Source organism: Schistocerca serialis, chromosome 4 (genome assembly GCF_023864345.2).
Source record: "Schistocerca serialis cubense isolate TAMUIC-IGC-003099 chromosome 4, iqSchSeri2.2, whole genome shotgun sequence".
NCBI lineage: Eukaryota > Metazoa > Arthropoda > Insecta > Orthoptera > Acrididae > Schistocerca > Schistocerca serialis.
In genome coordinates this window covers 295,476,060-295,499,006 of record NC_064641.1, presented here as the reverse complement: position 1 = coordinate 295,499,006, position 22,947 = coordinate 295,476,060, and the positions used below count along the sequence as shown (strand labels likewise).

The window sequence follows — 22,947 nt, the reverse complement described above, 5'->3', positions numbered from 1 at the left end:
CAACTGCTGGCCCACACCTCTACCATGGGACCTACCTAGCAGCAGAACCTTCTTCCTTTTAGAGTTTGCAACTGACTTAGGCCTCCTAATTGCTGATGACTGTTGCATGTTTCCTACAGATACAGCTACAAGAGGCTCCTCTCCACTCAAGTCTGACAGTTGGTCAAATCCATTGAATACGAGCAGAGTGCATCTGTCTGAATATCTCCTCCACCTAGCTGCCTTCTTTCCAACTGCTAGTTCCCATTCCCCAGCATCCTTCACCCTCCTCAACCTATCTAATTCCTCCTTTGCCTATTGTAACTGCACCTGAAGGGCACAGATCTTACGCTCCTGCTCCCCTATCAACTTATTTCTACTACAGATTCTGCATTCCCAGGAGAGGATGTCACTAGAACGCCACTGGCTTCCTTACTGCAATCCCCCCAATGAAAATACTTTGAAAAAATCCTACACCGTAACCCACTACACACAAACCTACGACAAAGTCCACACTTTCACTCATAGTGAAATATTACAGTTACTGAAAAAAGTAAACGTCTACGTTACCTACGTTCAGTTACGCCTGTAGAACTGTTTATAGAACTAACAATAATGGTCTCGAAATTCTCTCTTTACTAAGAAAGAAACAACTTTTATTAATACTACCAAAGCACAACTAATACCAATACCAACAAAACTTCACACAGTTTACTAGCTAAAACCAAATATTCAAGCGGAAACTGCAACACTCAACGAAGTTAAAATAGTAAATGAAAATTTTACTGAAATATTTCACTAGAAACAAATAAGAAACATCAGCTGAAAACTACCGCACGACATTTACAACGACTTCACCGCACAGAAAACTCTAAAAAACACAGTGATCGAACGTTTCCAAAAGTTTACTAGACCGTTATTTCGGTACAAACAGCACGAGGCACAAAATTTAATAACTGTATAACAGTGCACAAACAACTTTTTCAGAACTGAACTTTATAACCGCTACAGCTGCAACCGCATGCCGCGAAATGTGAACACACTGCTGAGGCATGAGACTTGGATGAACGACGTAAACACACACACGAATAACAGACCACTCGAGTCAATAACACAGAAAGAAACACTGAGATGAATGAAAATCCACTAATAAGTTACTTTTACAGCAAATATTAGCACAAATTAACTTGAAGTAAGTAACTGAAGACTAAAACTTTATAAAATATTTACGAGAAATTTCAACAGCTGTCCAGCACAGTAACGTCACACGAAAGACATAGTCTATAATGAGACATTGGGTAAAGCACACACGTTCCAGGAGTAGGCCGCTGGATTGTGCCAGCGGTGCCAAAATAAGAACATTGCGCAGTTTTTTCGGAGACATTAAATACGTTTTCGCTGCAACGCAACGAGTCTGTGGAAGCGTTCTCGGATAGAACCCGCAAGTTAAACCCAAAGACATATGTACAGAGCCGGAATGCAGTTGCCACTAGGATACTGTTACATGAGGCGCAGGTTAGGGCGGTGGATGCTTGCGTGGTATACTTACGGAAATGTCACGGAGAGTACGGAGGGAGAACCCGGAGGACTTTGAGTCGACTCTTAGGATCGCAACACATATAGAGGAGGTGGATATGACCACAAAGCAGAGAATGGACCATCGAGTGTTCGCTTCTGAAGTGTTATACGAGTAGATGTGGTCGGGAGGGGCATGTAAGGAAGCAGTGAAGCAACCAGAGTGCTATGCGTATGACATAGTGAACCACCGAGCATTTGAATGTATTGGCCTGAAGGGTGAAAAGCACTGGCAAGGGAAATAGCCGTTAAACGCAAACGGGATTGCTTCAGCTGTCGGAAGGCAGTCAATAATAGCCACTTTTGAAGTCTTGGAAGATAAGGATTTCGTTAGATCGAGGGTAGAGGAAAGCACAAGCAAACTGTCGATAGGAAAGTGTTACGAGGGAAAGTAGATCATTTGAAGAGCAGTGATCAAATGGCTATGGAGAACTTGTTGTCGAGGTTTTGTGATTTATTTTGTGCGAACGTAAGGTTACCAGCAACCACGCTGATGCAACATCACATATCGACAGGGGATAGTGTACCAGTCTATAGGAAGCCAAACCGTATGGCAAAGCAGCTGCAACCATTGTCAGACGAATTTATTGAACAACAATTACGGCATGGGATCATAGAACCAATTGGTAGTCCCAAGAGTATCAGTATTGTTATCGTACCAAAAAAGTCGGCAGATGGGACACGGAAATACAGATTTTACTGTGACTACAGATATCTAAACGCGCGGACCATTTCGGTAGCTTATCAAATTCCTAACATCAGGGAAACTTCCGATAATCTTGGGAAGTGTCGGTTCTTTACAACTATGGACTTAAGGAGTGGATACCATCAATTGGAGGTGGCGCGTGAAGATAGGCCGAAAGCAGCGTTTACCGTCCCAGCAGGTCATGTTCATTACAAACTATGCCATTTGAACTAAAGAACGCACCGTCAACTTTTCACCGGTTGTTAGTTGGGGTACTGGGAAGATTAAAGCAAAAAACTTGTTTAGTCTATCTCGATGACATAACTGTTTATTCAAAGGATTTACCGGAGTATGTGAGACGTTCGGAGGATGCCTTTAATAGACTGCGATCGACACGTTTAACGTTAAATGTGGACAAGTACCATTTTGCGCAAACTCGAGTAAACTATCTGGGGCATGTGATTAGTGCGCGTGGCGTACAGACCGATCCTCATCTTGTAAGGAGTATGTCAGAACTCTGCATTACATAAAACAATACAGTCAACTTAACGCTATTCTTTGTAATGTGAAAGCACTCAGATATCGATAGCGACAATCTGAGGAGGAAACATGGGAGCGCCATTGTAAACATTGTTGTGAGACGAGGTCTGACTGCAGGAGTGGAAGCATAGTGTCGGTTGAGAGCTCGGAAGCAGAAGGCGTGTCACGCTGCCCTCACGTCGGTGGTGGCAGATCTTACCACACTCAAGGCCTGATTTCATTTATATAGCCAGGAGATATTTAAATGGCTTAACTACGCTTGAAGATGGAATTCAAGGTAAAACTCTCAAGCATAGCGCAAAAGCAATTGCAGGGTTAGGCTCGTGATTCTCAGTCCGAGTTTGCAATAATCCCATGTTTTGCTTGACAGTGAAAGAATCCTCCCCATACTCCAGATAATAGTAATTATTCTCCACAATTAAATAATATGTTGTGGTTACTAAATGTTAATGTAACTTTGAAATGGAAATAATTTGTTAATCTGGCACTCAGTAATTATTGACACATATGTCATTTGTCATTGTCATTATTAATATTTGTTCATAATCATTCTGAAGTTTTAAATAGATTTAATTGATGAAATCCGATTTCAAAAGTTATTTAGCAGTTAACTGGAGCCGGCTGATGTGACCGAGCGGCTCTAGGCGCTTCAGTCCGGAACCGCGCTGCTCCTACGATCGCAGGTTCGAATCCTGCCTCGGGCATGGATGTGTGTGATGTCCTTAGGTTAGTTAGGTTTACCTCAGATGCTAAGTCCCATAGTGCTTAGAGCCATTTTTTAGTTAACAGGAACCAGGCAAACTCCGTTTTATTAAATTCAATCTTAGTAACAATATGCTTCAGCCGTTGCTGCTGCATGTTGCTGCGCATTGCTGTAAACCACATGGAAAAAGGCAGTCATGTAAAGAGGTGAGGGCAAAACTTAGTGCAAAACAGAGGCACTGACACACCACTGGTACGTGGGTCCCTTTTCGTACCACACTTACCCACCATATCTTAGATACCATAAAAGAGGAAGCGAGATGGAATCATGGTTGGTAGTCACAATTTATAATTAAGACAATTTATTGACATTACGCCTTTTAAGGAATTTGACAATTACAAATCGGTGACGAGCCACTAGATACAGCTTTGCAAATACAGTTAGAAACCCAACGTACTCAGTACTCAAATACACAGTCCCTTAAGAGAAAGTTATAAATAACTTAACGTGCCAGGCATTTATGGAAACCTTAAGCATAGCATTTATCAATTACTTCACATAGCCACTTCATCAAACTCCTTAAAACCAGTTATTACATTAAGATGACCACACTCTACATTCTTCACTAAAATACCCGTGTCAACTTACTATTTCCATCCGTTAAAGAAGCACTTGTTTAAAGGTCAATTACATACTTAACGTTGCCGGGCACAACCCCTCACTTTATTTTCCCTTATTAAGGGAACAGAATTGCTGACAAACTTCATAAATTCAAACTTCCATATAGGATTTCCCTAAAAATACATATAATGCAAATAATTACCAATAAAGGGTGAATTAATGACACTTCAACACTAGTGCCAAGCTAATATCCAATTACATAACATGATCGAACCACTTACCTAAAAAAAACTACAGCAGAAACTCTGATCTTTAAAAATGAATGTTCACGTGCTCAGACGTGTTAATAAAGGATTACTAGAAAGCGCTGGGCAAGGAACTCAGCAGACGCTATGCAATTTAAAGTTTAACCAGTTGCCAGTCTCTAGTATTTAAGGAAACAGGTTCGTATAATAACAGGTTACATACAATATATATTTATATATCTACCAGCTTAAAAGAAGATAAATACTAAACTTTGGAAGGAGGTATGTGAATAACTCCCAGTAGTGACCAGATTCTTAAGCACTGCAAGGCCTAGACCTCGAATGACATTTCACTCCGCGCCGAGGCGCTGGCACAATCAACGGATTTTGCACGAATCACAAAGACATTCCAATAACTCTGAACCACAGAAACTCGGCCTGCCGAGGTGGCCGAGCGGTTCTAGGGACTACAGTCTAGAACCGCGCGACCGCTACGGTTGCAGGTTTGATTCCTGCCTCGGGCATGGATGAGTGTGATGTCCTTAGGTTAGTTAGGTTTAACTAGTTCTAAGTTCCAGGGGACTGATGACCTCAGCTGTTAAGTCCCGTAGTGCTCAGAGCCATTTGAACAGAAACTCGGCAGAACCTTTGACTCGATATATGTGTAAGCGTGTAAAGGAACACGTTACACTACTGACAAATTCGCAACTTTGACCTTAAGCATTTTACAAATGGACAACTGTATTAATAGAGTGCAGGCTTTGAAAATGCCAACATAAAATCATTTGATTACAAGAAACACAGAGAACTAGTAAACCCTCTGAGAAAACTTTCCGATAACAGCCACCATTTTACTACGCCAACTGAACTCTACCACCATCTTAAAGTTCTACTATGGAAGTCTCACCATAATAATAAAATTTAAATGGCTCTGAGTGCGTCGGTCAACAAAACACAATTACGACCACTTACTTTATATCACGTACACAATACGAAGGAGCTGGTTGCACAGCTTCACCCCTTCACTTCAAATTTTGTTTCCGGCGAAGTCACAGAACTTGTATCTCCAAGCTGCCTATGTCGCCAAAAAGCCCGACCAATTTCACACCAAAACATATAACGGTCATCACGCTCGTCTGGCAGCCGTTGACACTCGTTCAAAATGGTTCAAATGGTTCTGAGCACTATGGGACTCAACATCTGAGGTCATCAGTCCCCTAGAACTTAGAACTTTCACATACATCCATGCCCGAGGCTGGATTCGAACCTGCGACCGTAGCGGTCGCGCGGTCCCAGACTGAAGCGCCTAGAACCGCTCGGCCAAATCGGCTGGCTTGACACTAGTCCCCAACGGATGTCACGAGATCTCGAGGTTTACCCGCCGAAGACTAACAACCCAATCCCTTCGCTCGCCAACCAGGAAGATAAGACACGCGAAAAACAAAGATTCTTAGCTCAACCACAATCGATCTCAACGATACATGAACAAAATAACACTAGCGCCAGCTCGCCACTGCTCAACCACATGTCACGCACTCTAGTCCAGTAAATTCCTTTGCACAAGTCAGATTCTATATCACTTGTTAATTCATTTTCAAATACGCAGTCAGATATCTTGTCCAAATGTTGGCTTTAAGTTTTTTATGTAACGATCTGTTGATGGCTTAAATGACAGTCAAACTGACACACATACAACATGCACACAGTGTTATGCAGGTTAGTTTCCGTTTACTGATAGCCCAGGTTGCTTATCGAGTCCAATTTGACAGACTAACATAGGCAATATTGGCAATAGCTACGTTACATATTGGTTGCATATACGTTAAAATCTTGCAGACGTAACTCAGAATTATCCGATACAGCAAACAACTAAGCAGGTGCAGTCGTTCATTGGCCTCCGTAATTATTATTTACGGTTCGTCAAAGACTTTGCGAAAATAGCCGGACCCTTGAACAAGCTACTGAAGAGGGGGAGGAAACTCCATTGGTAATAGGAATGTCAGGAAACATTTGAAAAACTGAAAGAAATATTAGTTTCATATTAAGTATTGGTTTTCCCGGATTTCGAAAAAGAGTTTATCCTTTCGTGTGATGTTTCAGAGGAGGCAGCAAGTTGTGTTTTGGGACAAATGGTAGATGGTCAGTAGCAGCCAGTAGCTTACTCTTCAAGCCAAAGAATATGGAGTGTAACTGCTCAACAATGAAGAAAGAGACTTTGGTGGTCATATATGGTATTACATATTTTCGGTTTTATCTGTATAGTAAAAAGTTTAAGGTCGTGGCAGATCATGCCTCACTGAAATGGTTGCTTGGTTTGAAAGATCAATCTAGTAGATTAAATCAGTGGGCACTTAAACTTAGTGAATTTGAGTACGAAATAATCCATAAGCCAGGAAGATCACACGCAAATGCAGATTCGTTAAGCCGCGGGATGACAATGTTAAGTACGCTAGGAAAGAGCGCTGAAGAGTGGCAGCAGGCACAAGCAAGGCGTTTATGTCACAGCCACATTTCGATATGAGTGAGGGTTTGTTGTGTAGAACGACGAAGTGTGGACCATGTGTGGTGATTTGGAAGGGAGTTTTGCCGCAGGCTCACGACGATATGTTGTCAGGTCATGGTGGGCAACGTGCGATGGACAGATATGTAGCAGAGCAGCTTTAGTGGAGGAGCAGCAAGCGTGACATGAAGTGATACGTTAAGGACTGTGTACTATGCGCTCAGAGGGCTGACATTACGCATCAGAAAGTGCCATTGCAAACGTTCCAGATGCGTCCGATTCATTTTCTATTTTGGTGTTGGATGTTCTCGGATCATTTAATAAAACACCCGCATGAAATAGGTATGTTCTCACCATCATCGATCATTTTTCTCGATTTTTGGCAATGGTACCAATGCGAGCTCAACGGGCTAGTACTGTAGCGCAGGCGGTAATAAACAACTGGATATTAAAGTCTGGGGTGCCTGAGACCATAATTACGGACCCAGGTAAGAATTTTCTTTGGGATTTAATGAAGAAGCTACTCCGCATGCTGTGCATAAGAAAGTTACGGACGAGTCCATTTCATCCGGGAACGGAATTCGTGCACAAGACAATTTCAAAGATGTTTAGCTATTACCTAGGTTCCAGACAGAACGACTGGGTGGCTATTCAGCGTATCTACAGTGCACTTAATATTCGAAGGTTCATGCTGCAATGGGCTGGTTGGCATTTGAAGTGGTGTACAGAAGGAAAATGTGTCCTGCCTGCACGTCGAATACGGGGTTCCTAGGAAACCTGCTTTCTCGGATCGCTAGACATCAGTTCAAGCGAAACCAGTGGACTCGCCCGTTGATTAGCTTGTAGGGGCGCAATAGCTCCGCTATCTTGCAAGTCTTTAAGTTCAGAAGCAACTTTGTCCCATATTGCAATGAGAACAGTTCTGGCCTGGCAAAATTTCGGCTGAGTATTGTCTTTGAGAGTAATACGCGCAACCAAATTGTTAGCCCTGCCTAAACCTTCAGAAAAGAGTTCAGGAATTCTTTCATCAAATTGGCTACACTGTCTTTAACATTGAATGCAGTCACTGACAACGCATTGTCCTGAATTTTAAAGCCAAACTACTCAGATGAGTGAAGGCTAAAAATGTTTTCATAATCCTCTGATTGTAGTACAGTGAAAGTTACAGTTCGCGTATGTGAGCGATACAAGCAGGCTAAGTACATTTCCCGAGAATGGGAGTATCTTACAGAGTATTAGCTGTCAGGTGCATGCTAGTTTTAGACAGGCATGGGGAGCCTGACGGTTCACATGTGTTAGGATTCAGCTATGTAACATAGGCACCTGCGTTCGACTGAAATTTCACATGTTTTCCACGAATAAGCAACTGAACATGAAGCTTGTTGGACTGGCGTAGCACTGAAGAAACTGTTCGCTTGCTAGTTTTGCTAATGACTGTTGCAGGCTTTGAACACACTGCAGTAATTACATGGGCCTTGTGACTAGATTTTTGTGCGTGGGCAGAAGTCTCATGGTTGTTCCGTTGCAAACATATGGATTGTACATGTAGTTTCTTGCCACAAATGGTCACTGTGCTTGTTGGGATGGGCAGTCTTGTCGTTTGTGCTGTAAATAGCACCGAGGGCGTGTCTTAACTACGTTCGCCACTGCAGCCGCCTGTGTAGAGAACTGTTTACGCAGCTTGGTGCGAGCGACCTGTTTACGCGGCGTGGCACACGCGAGCTGCCGCTGCCTAATGGGCCGGTTGTGTGCGAGAGGTGACTCGACCTGACAAATTGCTGGAAACTCAAATTTGTCAGCCGACACGGCATCTGGATCGCTCTGGTCTAGTATATGCACTACTTGCTGAAATTAGGGATCTGACTGTTTTAAAATCTGTTCTCTGGATCTGACATCAGTTGCAATGTACACAATCGCATCACGCACCATAACATCTGAATATAAAGCACCACAAGCACATCCGAATTTGCATTTCTTCGTCAGACTTTGCAAATCTGTTACCCACTCGCGCTAAGTTTGTTCTGACCGTTTCTTGCAATAAAAGAATTGGTACCTAGCTGTTTCCACATTCACTTGTTAGTCATAATAGTTGCTTAGCGAATCAACAACATGATCATAGGAAGGGTCACTCGGAGTGGCATTACAAAATTACTTGTGAATCAGTCTGAACACCGCACTTCCTACAGTTGACAAAAAAACACAGTAGTTTCACAATACCTGGTACGTTGTGAGCAATTACGTGGGCTTCAAACTGTTCCAACCATTCGAGCCATTGCTCTTCTTTTTCATGAAACTGGCGAAAAGGCGGTATAGCACGTGGAGCTGCTGTAGGCAACTGCTGCACTGTATTCATTTGGTTCCCCAGCAGCTGCTGTACTGTATTTAGTAGAGACACGGCTTGTTGACTCTGAAACTGATACACCTGCATTAGCTGCATTACATCTAATGCTTGCAGCTGAGGCACCTCTGCAGGGGGTGGGTTAGGTGCGTTGCTCTTACTGGGACATTGAAATACCATAAACAGACAAGGCAAGCAAGAAAAATAAGTACAAAAGCAAGGAAAATTTATGCAAAGATCACGTGAAAACACTAATTAGCAAATCGCTATAAGAGACGGTTAAAGCAAGTAAATACACCACTGCAAAGAGAAGCAAATGCATAATTAAGGCGCCAGCAAAACACAAAAGAAAATTTCTGGCAGCTAGTCTCTGGGTTGTCACTATGGAATCCAGTCCCAACCACCGGCCAGTGTGGCCGTGCGGTTCTAGGAGCTTCAGTCTGGAGTCGCGTGACCGCTACGATCGCAGGTTCGAATCCTGCCTTGGGCACGGATGTGTGTGATGTCCTTAGGTTAGTTAGGTTTGAGTAGTTCTACGTTCTAGGGGACTGATGACCACAGATGTTAAGTCCCATAGTGCTCAGAGCCATTTGAACCATTTTGCACTAGTCCCAACCTCGTCGCCAGTGTTGGGTCCTGCATACACGTTGAATATGGGTTGCCTAGGAAACCTGCTTTCTCGGATCGCTAGACACCATTTCAAGCAAATCATGTTAATGAATTTTTATTACAGTAAGATACATGACAATACTTAACTTTGAGAACTTACAATGTGGTGTCGCAAGCAATGGGCGACAGACAAAAATAAGAAGATCCTTCAGTACACACAATGCCTAATGCAAGTGAAGGGCTCATAGAACGGCTAGTCTTCAACTGGGCCATGGCCAGAAAGTGGAGTGCTTACGTTCTCCTCGCCTAGAGGCCGCTGCTGTCTTGGTGACGTTCTAGAGAGAGGTCAGTCAGCATACTATTGGCTGACGTCTTCTTCACAGCTCTCTCTGCTCTGAAGTTTCTGACCATCATGTCGGCGCTTGACGTTAATGCCGAAACAGATGGTGAGTCGGTGAGGATGTTTGCCGGAAGAGTCACGGAAGTTTGAAGGAATGTACAAAAGGCAAACACGAAAGTTCTAGAACGCCAGCAACAACCAAACAGGTGCATGGGCAAATTGACGCAATACCGCGGGGAAGGGGGGGGGGGAGGGACAGGGGGAGGGGGAGGGCATGGGTAATGGTCACTAGTGCCTATACGTTGAAGGGGAAAACGAAGAAAATTTTCACCAATTACCAGGGACCATATCAGATCGTAAAGATACAGTTGCCCACAAAAACGTCTATTATACACGTCAGTGGCATAAACTATTTAAAGGAATGGCAGATTGGATACCAAAGGTATCGGCAGCCAATCAGGAGGTGAAAGTTACAAAGGGTAAAAAGAAGGAACCTGGAACTGGTGAGCAACGTAAGGTGCGTGATGTGATGTATAGGTTAAGGTCGCCTAAGTAAGTTGTATAATTTTAGTTTTTTGTTTTTTTATTTTGGTTTAGTTTATCAGGGAAAATGTATTTTCATTTTTTTTTTGCCTTAGGGATAGTTGTTTTTCTTATTTTTGCGGAGCTGTTAATTCTTCATATGATAACGACCGATATTGTTTATTTCTGAATTCTGCGTCCTCAGAAAGAGGGAGAGAGTAACAGAGTAATTTGTGATCCGTCGGGTGGCCAAGTACGGACTGATATGGGGACATGTGAAGGGAGTTTGTTTCTGAGGAAGTAAATGAGACCAGTTGTGGGTAGGAGTTTCTACCACCCTGAATTTACTTCCAGAGGGTGGGTACTCATTTGTAATACTCCATATTCACGCAGAAACAAAGGAGGCAGACCGGTAGCGAATACATAGAAAGAAGGATCCTTTATTGTATGATTATATGATAGCGGAACAAACACTGGTAGCAGTTACTTCTGTAAAATATCTGGGAGTATGTGTGCGTGACGATTTGAAGTGGAATGATCATATAAAATTAATTGTTGGTAAGGCGGGTACCAGGTTGAGATTCATTGGGAGAGTGCTTAGAAAATGTAGTCCATCAACAAAGGAGATGCCTTACAAAACACTCGTTCGACCTATACTTGAGTATTGCTCATCAGTGTGGGATCCGTACCAGATCGGGTTGACGGAGGAGATAGAGAAGATCCAAAGAAGAGCGGCGCGTTTCGTCACAGGGTTATTTGGTGACCGTGATAGCGTTACGGAGATGTTTAATAAACTCAAGTGGCAGACTCTGCAAGAGAGGCGCTCTGCATCGCGGTGTAGCTTGCTCGCCAGGTTTCGAGAGGGTGCGTTTCTGGATGAGGTATCGAATATATTGCTTCCCCATACTTATACCTCCCGAGGAGATCACGAATGTAAAATTAGAGAGATTAGGGCGCACACGGAGGCTTTCAGACAGTCGTTCTTCCCGCGAACCATACGCGACTGAAACAGGAAAGGGAGGTAATGACAGTGGCACGTAAAGTGCCCTCCGCCACACACCGTTGGGTGGCTTGCGGAGTATAAATGTAGATGTAGATGTAGATGTAGCGTTGAGAAACTCGAGCTTCGGGAAAGTGTAATGATCATTAATCGCACGATTTGCGAGGTAGTCGCGTCGGATTTAAGTCTTCCAGATACGCTCACAGGCTCAATTGTCATCACATTGTCGTGGAATACGTTGCACTGCCCAGAAGGATCTATGATGGTATTACCCATTCAACATTTAATGCATTTAAATGACCCACTCAATCCAGAGCTTTTGCAGTCCTTTGACAGATTAACAGAGTTCCAGCAAGGGCTAATTTCCATGGAACAAATGTGGCAGCATGTACACCACCTCCGGGAAAACAGCACAAGGTATTAGTGGTGAACGTATTGGCCACCAGTTGTGACGTGTATCTAGCAGGGTTTTGCGTATTGTCATTCTGGGTAAGACGCTTACTTGCCAAAATACCATTTACCAGTAGAATGGTTGACCAGCATTGGTAGCGGAAGCAATTAGTTTTAAGGTCTTAATTAGTGTGCCGGCCTGTGTGGCCGAGCGGTTCTAGGCACTACAGTCCGGAAGCGCGCGACCGCTACGGTCGCAGGTTCGAATCCTGCCTCGGGCATGGATTGTGTGATGTTCTTAGGTTAGTTAGGTTTAAGTAGTTCTAAGTTCTACGGGACTGATGACCTCAGAAGTTAAGTCCCATAGTGCTCAGAGCCATTTGAACCATTTAATTAGTGTATAAGGGTATAATAAGGGGTATGTGGTAGTACTCCTGTATGATGAATACAGGAACTGTCCTCTCTGTGTAAATTATTAGGTAGCTGAGTGGGAGCCCGATGTTAAAGATTCGAGACGAATGTTCTCGGAATGGAGGAAGCACGCTGCGTCACGAATACGTACGGGAGTGGAACTGGCGAATTATTGTACATGTCTCGAGCTAACGCTGGAAGGCTGTAGTTAAGGGACCTATTAGCGTATCGGATGGCAGGTGCGGGCGATGTTGATATGCTGCAAACGATTCTGCGAGGCAGGTTTGCGACACCACTCGTTGGCTAGAGGGCACGGCCCAGCGGGGACTATATACAAATGTGCAGTAATCAGCAATGGCACCGATGTGATGTGAATAACCTGTACTTTGCAGAATGAGATTTTGGGGATGTTTCCAGAATGAGATTTCCACTCTGCAGCGGAGTGTGCGCTGATATGAAACTCCCTGACAGATTAAAAGTGTGTGCCGGACCGAGACTCGAACTCGGGACCTTTGCCTATCGCGGGCAAGTGCTGCACCATCTGAGCTACCCAAACACGACTCACGACTCGTCCTCACAGCTTTACTTCCGCCAGTACCTCGTCTCCTACTTTCCAAACTTCACAGAACCTCTCCTGCGATCCTTGCAGAACTAGCACTGCTAGAAGGAAGGATATTGCGGAGACATGGCTTAGCCACAGCCTGAGGGAAGTTTCCAGAATGAGATTTTCGATCTGCAGCGGAGTGTGCGCTAATATGAAACGCCAGCCAGTGTGGCCGTGCGGTTCTAGGCACTTCAGTCTGGAACCGCGTGACCGCTACGGTCGCAGGTACGAATCCTGCCTCGGGCATAGATGTGTGTGATGTCCTTAGGTTAGTTAGGTTTAAGTAGTTCTAAGTTCTAGGGGACTGTTGACCACAGATGTTAAGTCCCATAGTGCTCAGAGCCATTTGAACCATTTTTTGATATGAAACTCCCTGGCAGAGTAGAACTGTGTGCCGGGCCGAGACTCGAACTCGGGACCTTTGTATATCGCGGGCAAGTGCTGCACCATCTGAGCTACCCAAACACGACTCACGACTCGTCCTCACAGCTTTACTTCCGCCAGTACCTCGTCTCCTACTTTCCAACCTTCACAGAACCTCTCCTGCGATCCTTGCAGAACTAGCACTGCTAGAAGGAAGGATATTGCGGAGACATGGCGTAGCCACAGCCTGAGGGATGTTTCCAGAATGAGATTTTCGCTCTGCAACGGAGTGTGCACTGATATGAAACTCCCTGGCAGATTAACACTGTGTGCCGGACCGAGTCTCGAACTCGGGACCTTTGTATATCGCGGGCAAGTGCTCTACCATCTGAGCTACCCAAGCACGACTCACGCCCCGCCCCACAGCCTTACTTCCGCCAGTACCTCGTCTCCTACTTTCCAAACTTCAAAGGTCCCGAGTTCGAGTCTCGGTCCGGGACACAATCTTCCAGGAAATTTCATATCAGCGCACACTCCGCTGCAGAGTGAAAATATCATTCTGGAAACATTCCCCAGGCTGTGGCTAAGCAATGTCTCCGTAATATCCTTTCTTTCAGGAGTGCTAGTTCTGCAAGGTTCGCAGGAGAGCTTCTGTGAAGTTTGGAAAGTAGGAGACGAGGTACTGGCGAAAGTAAAGCTGTGAGGACGGGGCGTGAGTCGTGCTTGGGTAGCTCAAATGGTAGAGCACTTGCCCGCAAGGCAAAGGCCCCGAGTTCGAGTCTCGGTCCGGCACACAATTTTAATCTGCCAGGAAGTTTCTGTACTTTTCAGTTACAACAGCGACTAGAGACCTGGGTATAGGGTCCAAAGCAGTGTGAGGATAGCTGATGTTGTAATTATCAAACAGTGGTCCACATGTTTCATCTAGAAGAACTACGTCAGAAGCGCAGTGAAAAGACGTATAGATAAGCGACCCCAGAGACCCAAAGCAAGCCATTTTGCCCATGTCTGACACCAGAGAGAATGACGACTGTTTAAGTCTCAGGCCAACCACGACGATCTTTTGGTGATGGATATCGGCGGCTAACCGGACGGCTGAAGCTACGTCCAACCTCCGCTACACGGACGCGTCATTGCTGTGGCGGGGCGCGTCCCGCCTTGGAGCTGCACCCGCGCGATGGGCGCGAGAGCTGCAGGCCTCTGTTCATCAGCCGGCAGACCGCAAGCTGCCTTTCGCAGGGGCGGGGCGGGGCGGAGGCGCGAACTCGCGGCCTCCTGGGTGCACACCTGTCTGCAGGTGCTGAACGAGCTGTCCTGAGCAGACGGCCGGAGTCGCTAAGGCTCACTTCAACGACGGCGGTCGGCTGCTTCCCTCCGGCGTTCTACATGGGGTCCACGAATCGCGCTTGGAATAGCAGTCAGCCATGTTCTGGGCCACGGGCACAGTTAATGCAGGCGGCGGCTACTTATCCGTGGCGCGAGTAGGTTCGCTACGTCCGCAAGGCTGGGCAATCGGACGCCGACGCTATAGATTCCGGTGTTCGCGTTGGTCCGCTGACCCACGCACGCTGCGCGGCGCCGTGCCGAATTCAGTGCAAGGCTGTGTACCTTCGATGTGATAAAGTCAATGAAACACTTTCCAGTGTTTCTCTGCACGCTTCGACGTGAACCATCCCCCTCTCCCAAACCATACCTCTCGGTCGTTCTGACATGAGCTGTTTCACCTAACAGCTGTTAGCCACTAATAGGCTCAGTGTTCATTTTGTTCACTAAAGGGGTCACAATCTATGATTTTAATGGAATGGATGGAACAATTCCCCGTTTCGACAAATGAGTCTTTTGCCGCATATACCATCGGTCATCCCTGCGACGGCTCTTTACGTATAACATTATCACGAGGATTAGGGATCTATCCTCAACTATGTTCATTGAATCTTCCGTCGGTTCTACGTAGAACAACATTGTGATAAATGAAAAGCAGCAGTTTGCTTTTGTTCTACAGTATTACAGTGTTCTACAGTAATATTGTAGAACAAAAACAAACTGGTGCTTTTCATTTATTAATCTCAACTACTTCAGCAAGTCGTTCTGGACTAAAATTTCCTCTCCTGATTATTTCTTTCGTAATAACTGTTACGATAACCATTACGTGTTTGATTGTAATGTTAGTCATGTGATCTGAAATCAGTGTTCCCAGGCCTATATTGTCACGTAATTGTCGTAAAGCAGTTTGACTATTATATAGGTTAAATGTTTACTTTAACCAACAATAGTGAAGCCATAGTCACAGTATATAAAATTTTTCTTTGAAAAAAAGGGGTTACATTGCCGGTTCCAACGAACTACGTCGTCATTTTCAAATCTAAAACATCAGCTGGAGAATATCTGATGGGAATTGTGACCATACATCTGACAACTATTTGATTTGACGTTCGCCGCTTCATCCAAGTGACAACAGGCGCCACCTGCAATCTTTGGATTAAGGATGGTCTGAAGTTGAAGATCGACCGCACTGTCATCTGCCCTGTTTCTCTCTACAGCACCGAGTGTTGGTCAGGTACAAAAGAGGCAGAACGACGATTGTGGGTCATGGAGACTAAGTTGCTTAGATGGGCCGGTGCCATCACTCGACTGGATCATTTCTCAAATGACAGTATCAAAGAACGTTTCGGGGCCTCACTGAACCAGAAGAAAACGCAAGAAAGCTGTCTGCGATTGTTTGGACACGTGCTGCGCGAAAAGGGCGATACCACTGCAACCGCAGCATACACAGTGGAAGTCATGGGGAAGAGACCCAAGGGACGATCTGGACAACGATGGGTCGACATTCTGCAACGATCTGAAGGCTGTTAATCTTCATCCAGGCATGGCCCACTAACTAACAAAAAGCAGTCAGCGAATTCGCTCAGCGGACCCTGCATCCAGGCGGGGCAGACGCTAAAGAAAAAGAAGAAGAAGAATTTCGTCAATTACTGTTATTTGTTTCATTGCACTAATCTCTGTTGGAATCACCATTACTGCCGTCAATTCTTTGGTTCCTATCTCTGAAACTACTGCGATTGTTAGACTGTTTTCTCGGATGCCAATTGCAGGAGTAATTGTGATCATGGTTATTAGAAAATTGGTTATTCTGTTCATAACTGTTGTTGCGATTTGCAGAATATCCTTCATCTGACCTGTTACGTTGAGATTGGAAATTCTGCCTGTTACTGCCTATGTATCTACTTCGTGAATAAAATTCCTCACTGTCAACTTCAAGTTCTCGCCGTAAACTGGGAAAAGCCTCTATGTTACCTTTACAGCGGCCTCTCAAAATAATGTGTCGCAAGTATGTAAGTAGTTTAGTCAGACAAATTTTTATTAATTACCGATTCAATACGAATCGATTCTTGCGCATCTTGTGCTGCAAATAGTCTGCTGGGCTAGAAAAGTTCTATTGTTGAAATTCTTTAGCATAGTGATTATGTCTTTCACTGTGTCGTGTGTTGCTTCAGACCAGTATAGTGACAAGAATACCTGATAAAATTCAACTTCTGTTTGGCAGTCTCGTACAACTGCTCTCATTCTTGCGGCTGGTTCACATTCTAAATACCACACATATATTCAAGTACTGCAGAAAATTTATTTGTAGTGTTGCCTGGAAATACGAGAAATAAATTTTCTGCAGTACAATTAAAGTAATAAATATGTAAAACTTGTAAAACTTACTGTGTTGCTGTAATAGCTTACAGTTATGAAACGTCCCCTTAGAACAATTATACATGACTGTCCTTAACCTGACACACAATATTTTTAGCGCAACGCAATCTGACTTTCAAAAAATCCCTACGAAAGAATGGCCCTGACTAACATTAACCTATACCTTTCACAAATCACTTACCTCACAAAAATCTTCGTTACTGGAACTACTGCAATACAGCGAGCGCCACTACTGCCAGCTAAACAAAAGATTCAAACTACGGAAGGCTCTAACTACTGATAGGCATAGTTAGCAAATGAAAGATTTTAATAGAGAACAAACAATGTATTTACCTTAATAGTCATAATATATATAGCAGTTCATGACAAATTACAAAACTCCGCCATCTCTCTCCCCACATCCACCACTGCTGGCGGCTCACCTCCAACTGCGCAACTCTATGCGCTGTTCACAGCCAGCTGCCTAACACTACAATGGCAGACAACAATGCAAACTAGCCACAGACTGCACACAGCACAGCCAGTGATTCTCACACAGAGCGCTACGTGGCGTTACCAATAAGAAAACCTAAACAGCCTACTTACACAGTGTACAATGAAAGTAATTGCTACGTCAAAGACTATTATTGGAATTTTAATTTGTTGTTACAACATCTGGTTTAGTCAGTTTATCCAGGTCCCACCTCCTTAAATTCCCAACTTTTTGCAGTTTCTTCCGTTTTAATCTACAGTCCATAAACAATAGCTTGTGGTCAGAGTCCACATCTGACTAAACCAGGGATTGTACAGAGTTTCAGGGAGACCATAAGGGAACAATTGATAAGAATGGGGGAAAGAATTACAGTAGAAGAAGAATGGTTAGCTTTGAGGAATGAAGTAGTGAAGGCAGCAGAGGACCAAGTAGGTAAAAAGACATGGACTAGTACAAATCCTTGGGTGACAGAAGAAATATTGAATTTAATTGATGAAAGGAGAAAATATAAAAATGCAGTAAATGAAGCAGGCAAAAAGGAATACAAACGTCTCAAAAATGAGATCGACAGGAAGTGCAAAATGGCTAAGCAGGCATGGCTAGAGGACAAATGTAAGGATGTAGAGGCTTGTCTCACTAGGGGTAAAATAGATACTGCCTACAGGAAAATTAAAGAGACCTTTGGAGAAAAGAGAACGACTTGTATGAATATCAAGAACTCAGATGGCAACCCAGTTCTAAGCAAAGAAGGGAAAGCAGAAAGGTGGAAGGAGTGTATAGAGGGTCTATACAAGGGCGAGGTACTTGAGGGCAATATTATGGAAATGGAAGAGGATGTAGATGAAGATGAAATGGGAGATATGATACTGCGTCAAGAGTTTGACAGAGCACTGGAAGATCTAAGTCGAAACAAGGCCCCGGGAGTAGACAACATTCCATTAGAACTACTGACAGCCTTGGGAGAGCCAGTCCTGACAAAACTCTACCAGCTGGTGAGAAAAATGTATGAGACAGGCGAAATACCCTCAGACTTCAAGAAGAATATAATAATTCCAATCCCAAAGAAAGCAGGTGTTGACAGATGTGAAAATTACCGAACTGTCAGTTTAATAAGTCACAGCTGCAAAATACTAACGCGAATTCTTTACAGACGAATGGAAAAACTGGTAGAAATCGACCTCGGGAAAGATCAGTTTGGATTCCTTAGAAATATTGGAACACTGAGGCAATACTGACCCCACGACTTATCTTAGAAGCTAGATTAAGAAAAGGTAAACCTACGTTTCTAGCATTTGTAGACTTAGAGAAAGCTTTTGACAATGTTGACTGGAATACTCTCTTTCAAATTCTGATGGTGGCAAGGGTAAAATAAATGGAGCGAAAGGCTATTTACAATTTGTACAGAAACCAGATGGCAGTTATAAGAGTCGAGGGGCATGAAAGGGAAGCAGTGGTTGGGAAGGGAGTGAGACAGGGTTGTAGCCTCTTCCCGATGTTATTCAATCTGTATATTGAGCAAGCAATAAAGGAAACAAAACAAAAATTCGGAGGAGGTATTAAAATCCATGGAGAAGAAATAAAAACTTTAAAGTTCGCCGATGACATTGTAATTCTGTCAGAGACAGCAAAGGACTTGGAAGAGCAGTTGAACGGAATGCACAGTGTCTTGAAAGGAGGATATAAGATGAACATCAACAAAAGCAAAACGAGGATAATGGAATGTAGTCGAGTTAACTCGAGTGATGCTGAGGGGATTAGATTAGGAAATGAGACACTTAAAGTAGTAATGGAGTTTTACTATTTGGGGAACAAAATAACTGATGATGGTCGAAGTAGAGAGGATATAAAATGTAGACTGGCAATGGCAAGGAAATCGTTTCTGAAGAAGAGAAACTTGTTAACATCGAGTATAGATTTAAGTGTCAGGAAGTCGTTTCTGAAAGTATTTGTATGGAGTGTAGCCATGTATGGAAGTGAAACATGGACGATAAACAGTTCGGCCAAAAAGAGAATAGAAGCTTTCGAAATGTGGTGCTACAGAAGAATGCTGAAGATTAGATAGGTAGATCACATAACTAATGAGGAGGCATTGAATGGAATTTGGGAGAAGAGGAGTTTGTGGCACAACTTGACTAGAAGAAGGGATCGGTTGGTAGGAGATTTTCTGAGGCATCAAGGGATCACCAATTTAGTATTGGAGGGCAGCGTGGAGAAAAAAAATCGAAGAGGGAGGACAAGAGATGAATACACTAAGCAGATTAAGAAGGATTTAGGCTTTAGTACGTACTGGGAGATGAAGCAGCTTGCACAGAATAGAGTAGCATGGAGAGCTGTATCAAGCCAGTCTCAGGACTGAAGACCACAACAACAACAGCAATTTGTTGTTGCAGAACAAAACTTGATCTGACTGCAGAAATCAGCAGACTACCACATAATGAAGTATCTCGTCAGAAAAGGTCGACAGGTGAAAGTTTCTTGTTATTTGTAACAACTCGCGTTTTTAAGTCTCTAGTTGGCATCTGAGAAATGTGTAAAAACGTATTTTCACATCAAAACATGTAAACCTGAGTGCAGAGCTACAGAAATATTTGAAAATTTAGTGAATCTCACTGCAGACCTACAGAAATATCTGAAAATTTAATTTTGAATGGGAAGCTCACGTTACTCGACGCAAATACAGACTGGCTGGTAAATCAAATAATTCGCCTGCGAGAAAGTAATTCGTTCAAAATGGTTCAAATGGCTCTGAGCACTATGGGACTTAACTGCTGAGGTCATCAGTCCGCTAGAACTTAGAACTACTTAAACCTAACTAACCCAAGGACATCACACACATCCATGCCCGAGGCGGGATTCGAACCTGCTACCGTAGCGGTCGCGCAGTTCCAGACTGAAGCGCCTAGAACCGCTCGGCCACTTCGGCCGGCAAAGTAATCCGTTTTCAATGAAATTTAGGTATTTTATCTGACTTGAAAACGAACGACTCATATTAAAATGTCGACCATGAAAACGGCTAAACCTTATCTTAGTCTTACAAACAATTGTTGTACCACAACTTTTACTGTAATTACAGAGCAAAACAACATAAAAATTAATGCATCTGACGGTCTGATAAAACTGGTTGAAAATTCACAAGGTGATACTTTACTGAAATCCTTTAGTGGTATTAAGCTTCAGAACTGATACTGATACTTTCACGAAAACACTGATAACCACTGTACCTTAAAATGGACATGAGCTGTGATGGTAATTATATTTATTGGTTTACCTATGCCCATGGAATGCTCTTCTGTTCTGCACAACTCGCGATGTATAATGCAAAACTCAATCATGGAAGTAAATGAAAATTGTGAAATTGAAAATTTAATCATTTGATTGGCTGTGGTCCAGCGACCGTACGCTATTAAATTGCAGGACGTATATACAGCCACTTCTGTTGCACAAAATTTTGTCAATTGACCACAGCTTCGGCTGCACTAGCGCAATCTTCATCAGAATAAGAGAGTTACATAGAATACCTAAAAATATAATGACATGGATCGAAATAATAGACACTTAGTTGGATTATGTCTATAAATTACGTACAAAGAGAATGTACTTACATGTAGTAACACCATGGTTTAAAACGCCGAACGTCAAACAGAAATGCCATAGGAATAAAAACTAAAATGTAAAAGTATAACATCATTGTCAACCAGATAAAATACTTCATCGAATATAATGACAACTACAAGGTCACTTAGGACCAAGAGCGGCATAATACAGAGCAATATTCCATGAATATTTTCTGGTTGACCATCATGTTATACTTTTACATTTAAGTTTTTATTCGTATGACATTTCTGCTTGACGAGAGCACTTTTGCTGAGACGTTTTAAACCATGATGTGATTACATGTGAGTACATTCTGTTTGTACATAATTTATTGAAGTAATCCCATTAAGTGTACATTATTTCAAACCATGTCATTATATTTTTAGGTAATGCATGTAATTTTTTTTATTCTGATAAACATTGCCCTAGTCCAATGGAAACCGTGGACAACTGACAAAGTTTTGTGCAACCGAAGTGGCTGTATATACGTCCTGTAATTGAAAGTAGGGAAATAATGTTGGGGATGGGGTGAGGGAATTAGTAATTGCCGTATTACTCTCCAAATGGATGAATATTCCATAGTAGTAGGTGGCGAACGGTAATTGGGCCATCGCTCCTGAGTGGCATAGGCATTCTGTAATCTGTACCAAAACCAGAGGCCTGATTTGTCGCCGTCGCCGTAGTAACAGCTGAGAGCCCAGCATTTTATCCAGAGTATGGCGTTGGTTTTGGCAGCAGGAAAGTATATGGCCCCAGGAAATATGTATGACTTGGGTTCAACAACGGTCAGAGGAATGTGGAGAAAGCAGGCGACTATCTTGCGGGTGAGCGCCCAGATGTCAATGGTCGATGGGCATGTGGGGCGGTGGGTCGGTCTCCTTGTCGAGTTGTTGGCAAGCAGCATACAGTTGGGTGTCAGCTAACTCAAATGCATATAATTTCTTTTCTGTCACAATTTGACATTGCTAACCAAGTACTATGTTGTTCAGACTTTATGGAAAAGTAAACCTGGTGGATATGGCGCTGTACATTTCGCAGGGTACTTTTGCATGACAATGTTGAGCAACACTCGATCTAGCAGGGTGAAATACTCGTAGATGTGTTTGTCCATAAGAGAATGCGTGGTTGAGAGGGCGGGATGTACATAACTATAATCGACAGTAAGTGTGACAATGAGGTTGAATGTGACCAACTGACTTTGATAGAAGGATGGACTCTGGCATTAGGACATCCACAAAACTATGTGTGATAGGTGTTCCCAGTCCAATCCATTCTTTCGGCTTCGTTTGCATGTACAGAAAATCAGCCCTGTGCTGTATGTTGAATAGACCAAATCCTCCATCATGTGGAAGGAGGGTAAGAGGGTTGTACCGGACCTTAAACATTGTCCCCGCCATCAGACAGTAGCCGAAGGTCACTCGCAGACGAAGAGCAGTAATGGTGTAACACGTACCAGTTTCGAAGCAACATGGCGATTGAGGTAGACCACCTGCGTTAGATTGTTGAGACGCTGAAGAAGATTTAGTAGATCATGATGCAAACACTCTGCGATGCACTCCGAAAATTGGTGGTCATTGTGTTGGATGCATTAAGACAAAGACACTGGTCAGGTAGTTGATGGTCCACATCCATTGGAAGAGTGCTAGTTCAACGTTGGGGAGGTCGTGTCCGTTTGGCAGCAATGCAGATTTATTCAGCTGCCTGCTGCTGCACAATATGTCACGATTGCTTCAATGGTCTGTCATATTTCCGCTCCA

General features: G+C 43.5%; 1 protein-coding gene across 1 annotated transcript in view; it reads right to left on the bottom strand.

The window, feature by feature from the left end:
• LOC126474403 (large proline-rich protein BAG6-like) overlaps positions 1-22,947 on the bottom strand; it is a 173,924-nt gene that overhangs the window by 38,279 nt on the left and 112,698 nt on the right. The window lies entirely within an intron of this gene.